The following is a 6,467-nucleotide window of genomic DNA, read 5'->3' on the forward strand; positions in this document are numbered from 1 at the left end:
CTCGCCGGGCGCGGGGAGAGGCCCGGCCGACAGCAGGGCGGAGGGCCGCGGGCCATGGCGCACCGGGCCCCCGCCGCCCGCCGCCCCCGCCCGCCCGGGCGCCCCCGAGCTGCGCCTCGGAGCCCGCGGAGCAGCGGCCCGCCGGGAGGTAGGGCCGGGCCGGGGGAGGGGGGACCGAGGAGGGGTCGCACGGGGCGGGGGTGTGGGGGGGTGTGCTGCGGACGGGGACACGCCGGGGGAAAGAGAGGAGGCGGCGGGAGCTGCCCCCGCCCGGAGCCGGGAAGCGGCTCTTTGCAGACCGAAGACCGGGTCTCGCGTGTGCGGACGTGGGGACCGAGGCACTTCGGCCCGACGTGGGGACTTGAGCAAAGTACTGGCCAGACGGCCTCTGGGGGCTCGGGACGACTTTCAGGGCCGAGAGGGGAAGCCGTTGTCCCGCGCCTCGGAAACCTGCAGAAACTGGGCAGAGCCCCGGCCCTCTGCCGGGCTGGGTCCCAGGGGGAGTGAGTGAGTGAGTGAGTGAGTGTGTGTGTGTGCGCGCAGAGAAAGAATCGAGTGGGGCTGAGCAGCCAGACACACACCCCAACTGTGGTCAGAATTTGCAGTCTTGGGAAAGCAGGATGGTAAAGATGATTAAATGATCCTATTTCTCCCACTTTTCCCCTAAGGATGGAGTTGGGAGCAGATGGAGCCCAGGGGGAGTCTCTTAACACGAGATACAGTAATGTTTAGGAGGGGTCACGGAGAGCTGGATTCAAACCCCTGAGGAGAGAGCCAGACCTCAGCGGTGGAATCCTTTCCTGGAGGGGACCGTGTGGGGGAAGCGGGGCAGTGCACTCCGGGGCATGGCCGGGGAAAGGGAAGTGCAGGGACTGCTCTAACCAGCTGGTGCTGGGGAAGGAGCTAGCGGATTCTGGCTGGTGTGGGGATGTGCTTCAGGGACGTGACTTCTCTAATGCTTCCAAGGACTCCGGCAATAATGGCCCCAGGGTAGTAGGCTTAGAATGGGCTCTCTACTGTAATTTTTTTACTAAACTCTTGCACCCTTGGTTGGCAACATAAAAGAACAAAATACTTTCATCAAATACTGAACACACCAAATGAGTGGAGTAAAAAGTCTTTGGGGTGGGCTGCCTTGGTGGAGCAGAATTCTGTGAGAAGTTAAGGGCCAACAGTAACTGTGAGGAAGGGTAGTGAAAAGTCTGGCAGAGGAGGATGGCCTTCAGTCCTTTTATCAGAACGATTTGAAGCCTCCCTGGGTTGTGTAATCATTCACTTAACAGCTCTGTGCTACGCATTAGGAACAAACACAGTGATGAATAAGATATCTCTCTTCCTTCCAGAACTGACCATCCATCCTAGTTGGGTAGTCAGAAAATTAAAACCAGGGAGCCTGGCTGGCTCGGTTGGTAGAGCATGGGATTCTTGATCTTGGAGTTGTGAGTTCAAGCTCCACGTTGGGTATAGAGATTACTTAAAAATAAAGCCTTAAAAAAAAAAATTCAAACCAGGCTGGCCTGGCTATGAGTACTGCATGCTAGGGGAGCCCAGGGCAGGGCCACGAGCTCAGGGGAGGCCCACAGACGAGGTAATGCTGGGACTGAGCCCTGAAAACCTCTTTACTGGGAGAACAAAGCAGGGAAGTTTGTTCCAGCCTGAGGGAACAGAAAATGCAAAGTCACTAGAGGGGGGAGGGGAAGGTAAGTGTGGGGAGAATTAACAGTGTGCCCCCAGAGGGAAGGAGGATCTTACTGAAGCTGGAGTGGTAGGTTCGGTGTGGTGTCCTAGAAAGACTGCTCTGGTTGTTGGGTGGGGGCCTGGAGGATGTGACCAAGGCCGCGCAGCGCCCCGGCCAGCGTTACTGACGCACAAATGATTGGCAATGCTGAGGTAGGATGGAAGGATCCAAGAGATAAAGGGGTAGGACCTGGTGATAGGCTCTGGTGCAGGTGAGGTAACAGACTGAAACTAAGTGCCCAAAATCTCAGGAGAAAACAAAGCAAAGCAAAAGGAATGGATATTTTGAATGGCCTGAGTTTAGCAGATTACAACACTTGGACAATGAGTTTGGCTCTCAATTTTCTGGCAGCTTAGAGACAAACAAAACTACACTGGATTGCACAGTTTTGGATTTTGGACAACAGAAAGCCTACAAATTAATCTTCAGAACAAAATTTTTCCTGGAATTAACTCAACAGGGAATTTGTCATGAGGAACTTCGTGTAAAGACTAAAGAGTGACATAGAAAAAAATCTTCATTGTTGGTGTTACAAACAATGGGAAGATAACATTCCACATGACTATCTTCCTATACCATCTTCTTGTTATGACTTGGGACTGCACTTCTGTGGGCGGCCGAGTGTCGCTCAGGCTTGTGGGCAGTCGCGGCGCAGGCAGCTAAGGCCAGGGGACTTCTGTGTGGGGGAGCCCATTTTCTCAAGTGGAGGAAGAGGTGACACCAGCTTTGATGACTGCAGAGAGCAGGGCTCGCTGGGTGTCCACCGTGTCGGGAAGGAAGCAAGTCATGGTATGGTCCACGGCCCGGTGGGCTGAGGCTCCGGTCTGGTGAAGGGTCTGCTGGGGCAAGTGTGCGTCTGGAAATCCCGACCAAAGGAAAGTGGCCAGTGAGCAGCATTTGAGGATTCCCGTTCAGATGGGCAAATCATTTCCCCCACCATGGTCCAGGTCCTCAGACCTGATGTTAAGCCTGCTTCTTGGCGGTAGGGAAAGGGTGGGACTCAGGAGACCAGAGATTCACTCCGAGTGCGCTTGCGGCCAGGGAGGGTGGGAATCTTGTTTGCCGCAACACAAGGAATGTCACAGAAGAACAGGGCGTATGAGCCCAGAGCCCAGAGCCGAGTGGAGCTGGGGAGTTCTACAGAGTCAGTCACCAGTCTCCTGGCTGGGCCCTTCCCTCTGCTTTCTGCAGAAAGGACGGGACCTGCAGAATCTATGTCAGTGTATTGCTTCTGTTGCAACCGTTCCTTGCTAATTTTAGATGTCTTAAATTAGCATTGAGTCGGTATGAGATTCTACGCCCCAACCCTCCATCACGTTCCTTAACATTTTTTTTTAAAGATTTTATTTTTATTTATTTGACAGAGAGAGAGTGAGAGAGCACAAGTAGGGGGAGCAGCAGAAGAAGAGGGAGAAGCAGGCTCCTTGCCAAGCAGGGAGCCCAATGCGGGGCTCGATCCCTGGACCCCGAGATCATGACCTGAGCCAAAGGCAGTCACTTAACTGACTGAGCCACGCAGGCGCCTCGTTTCTTAACATTTTTAACTCAGGATGCACATTAAATGTCCTGGGGGAGCATTTTTTAAACAATAGATGCCTGCACCCCACCCTAGATGGATTAAACAAAAATCTCTGAGAATGGGCTCCGGGCATCAGGATTTTTGAAAGGTCACAGTTGATTTTAAGGTACAGCCAGAGGTCAGAGCGGCTGCTTTAACAGTCACGTAAAGGGTTCATCATAGCGGGGGACAGAAACCTCAGATTCCAAAAGCAAGGACCCCATAAAATTTAAAATTAGGAAGCCTGTTACTCATTACGAAATCAGATGGCTGATCAGCCTTCCAGATCAGGATTTAAAGTCAGCTTGAACAGATACAGTGACAGAGACATTCCTGTGAAGCTTCGTATATATGTGAAGTATTTTTTAAAAACAGAAATTATAGAAAGCATAATCACAAGAAAATAGAAAACATAATCACAAGGCTTCTGCAGTAAGATCTGTATAATCCAGTTGTATGCAGTGCTGCACGTTAGCCTGAACTGAAAAGCTTTGGCACCTTTTTCTCTTTGCCTGGAACCCACTTAAGTCTACTTTTCTTGAGTGCCAAGCCTCTGAGTTCTGGGTTCTTTCTACTTGCCTCCTGATATTCAAGTGTATTTGTTTTCTGACCCATGTCTTCTGAATTGGAAAAAAAGCTAAGAGAATTAGTTTGCAATTGAACATCCATAAAGGCTCAATCAAAAGGAATGAATCTCGAAGGGTTGAATTCCACATCTCTGACAGGATAATAGGGGAAAATTTTGAGGCTTGATGACTTTCCCAACAACACTCAAATACATCTTGCAGGCATTCATTTCTTTAGCTGTGGGCAAAGTTGACTCAGCTTCCTTTACTCTCTCTGGAGCCCCAGTCCCTTCTTTTTTGCTTCCTGAGGGCCCATGGAATGTCTCACAGGTACTCATGAGTGACCAAGGTTAGGTCATGCCCAGTCTCCTGTGTCCAGGCATGGACCCTTCTTCCTCTACAGAGCCAGATGGCCTCCACGGGTACCCTAGGCTTTATTTATTTATTTATTTATTTATAAAGATTTTATTTATTGGTCAGAGAAAGAGCACACAAGCAGGGGGAGTGGCAGGCAGAGCGAGAGACAGGCAAGGAGCTGTATGCAGCACTCAATCCCAGGACCCTGGGATCATGACCTGAGCTGAAGACAGATGCTTAACCGACTGAGCCACCCAGGCATTGCACCCCAGGCCCTCTTTAACCACCCCCCACACTGGCTACCCAACAGAAGGATTGACAGGCACATCTGCTCCTTTAATTATAGGAGGCAAGTCAGTGCCTGGAACTGAGGCGAGTGATTACCTCAGTTTTCTACATTTGATGTCCAAAGACAGAATATGTTGAGAAGCCAGAGTCAGACCATCTTTTACCCTTGTGTTGAGATCATTGTCTGATCTGAGCAAAAATGAATTGTCAACTCTCAGCTTGCCTAGAAGTTAAGCCCTTTGCCATGTGCAGCCCAGAAGGACTTTGTCGTTGGCTTCCCTTTGACACATCCATCCTTGGCCTGCAGTCGACTGGAAGAGAGGTGAGCCCCAGACCCCCCTTTTCTAACAGGCTCAGCTGCCAAAAACTGTTATCTTTTTCCCCTGGCCTTAGGGAAGGAAGGGGTGAGTCACCTTTGTGGCAAGCTCAGAGAAGAGGTTAGCTTCCCTCAGTAGTGGGGAACCAAGAGGTTCCATGCTCCCCTTCAGAAGGAAATGAGAGCAGGATCAAGCTGGAGAGTGGGGTCAGGACAGGAAGTTGTGACCGTGACCATCCTTCCATGGTACCCAGGGCCGCGTGTCTTATCAGCAGGGCTTGTCAGACCAGCTCAAACACAGTATCAAGTGCATTTCCTTTGGTGGTTTTGTTTTCTTAAAAAGTGTACTTTAAAATTATAACATTGCTTTTATATACATCCTTGTATATATACGTATATCTTTCTGTGTAAACTGTGACAGTTCTGCTTGTTGGAAAACATTTAAGCAATCCGTAAAAAGTATAAAACGAAAAATGAAAGTTTACCCCACGCTATCTCCCTCCTCGGAGGCAATCACTGTTTGGTATATATCCCAAATCCCTCCTAGACTTTTCTTTCCTTTGCATGCAGTATGTTTGCTCACAGAAATGGGTGCGTGCTGCCAGAATTGAACAGCAGTTGGTGAGAATAATTCCACGTGGGACATACAGAGTCCCGTCCTCCCCCGACGCGCCTGTTGTTCCTCTGTGTGGATCTCCTTCATTTGTTGAACGCATCACCTGCTGATGAGCCCTGGGTTGTTTCTGAGTTTAGCCACTACAGTCTCTGGCCCTTGTTGCAATATTCTGTAAGATGAATTCCTAGAAGTGTAATTGCTAGATTAAAATAGATTTCATTTTTTTTTAAAGATTTTATTTATTTATTTGACAGAGAGAGAGACAGCCAGCGAGAGAGGGAACACAAGCAGGGGGAGTGGGAGAGGAAGAAGCAGGCTTCCAACGGAGGAGCCTGACGTGGGGCTCGATCCTAGAAATCTGGGATCACGCCCTGAGCCTAAGGCAGACGCTTAACCGCTGTGCCACCCAGGCGCCCCTAAAATAGATTTCAAAGCCAAATGCATATTGAATATTTTTGGGCCCAGTGATGGACATTTCAAAAATGAGATTCCGATACTCAGTCTTAAAAAAAAAATTGTAAAATACATTCCCTCTCTCTCCCTTACCCCAAGGTTCCCACCCCAGCTCCCCACTGAATTTACTGTGTTTCTATTTAAGCTAATCTGAAAATTAAAATGCACAGTGTGGTACATTCATAAAAGGAATCTACTATTTTGAGTTTTATTAAATTAAAATAGGCAACATATTAAAATTAGAATTTCTGAGAAGTTTTTTATGTTTTATGGGTTGTTATCCAACAAACTGACTTAATTTTGTCTCTGGCTGCTGGTTTCGTGTTCCTATGACCTTGATCCCACATAACCACCATTCCACATTTTGTGTAGGCGGAAACGTGGGATGGGTGGAGTAGGTTACACACAAGAGTCAACCCAGTGCAATAATCCATAGTGCCTCCCCTTTCTCCCTCATACTTCCTCACTTCACAGAAAGGAAGATGTCATAAGGTTGCATTTGACTTAGCCCCAAGCTCTCTGCAAATCCACTGTGGATCATGGATAGGGCAACCATATATACAAATTGGGACACT

The sequence above is a fragment of the Ursus maritimus genome, unplaced genomic scaffold (genome assembly GCF_017311325.1).
Source record: "Ursus maritimus isolate PB19 unplaced genomic scaffold, ASM1731132v1 scaffold_3, whole genome shotgun sequence".
NCBI classification, from domain to species: domain Eukaryota; kingdom Metazoa; phylum Chordata; class Mammalia; order Carnivora; family Ursidae; genus Ursus; species Ursus maritimus.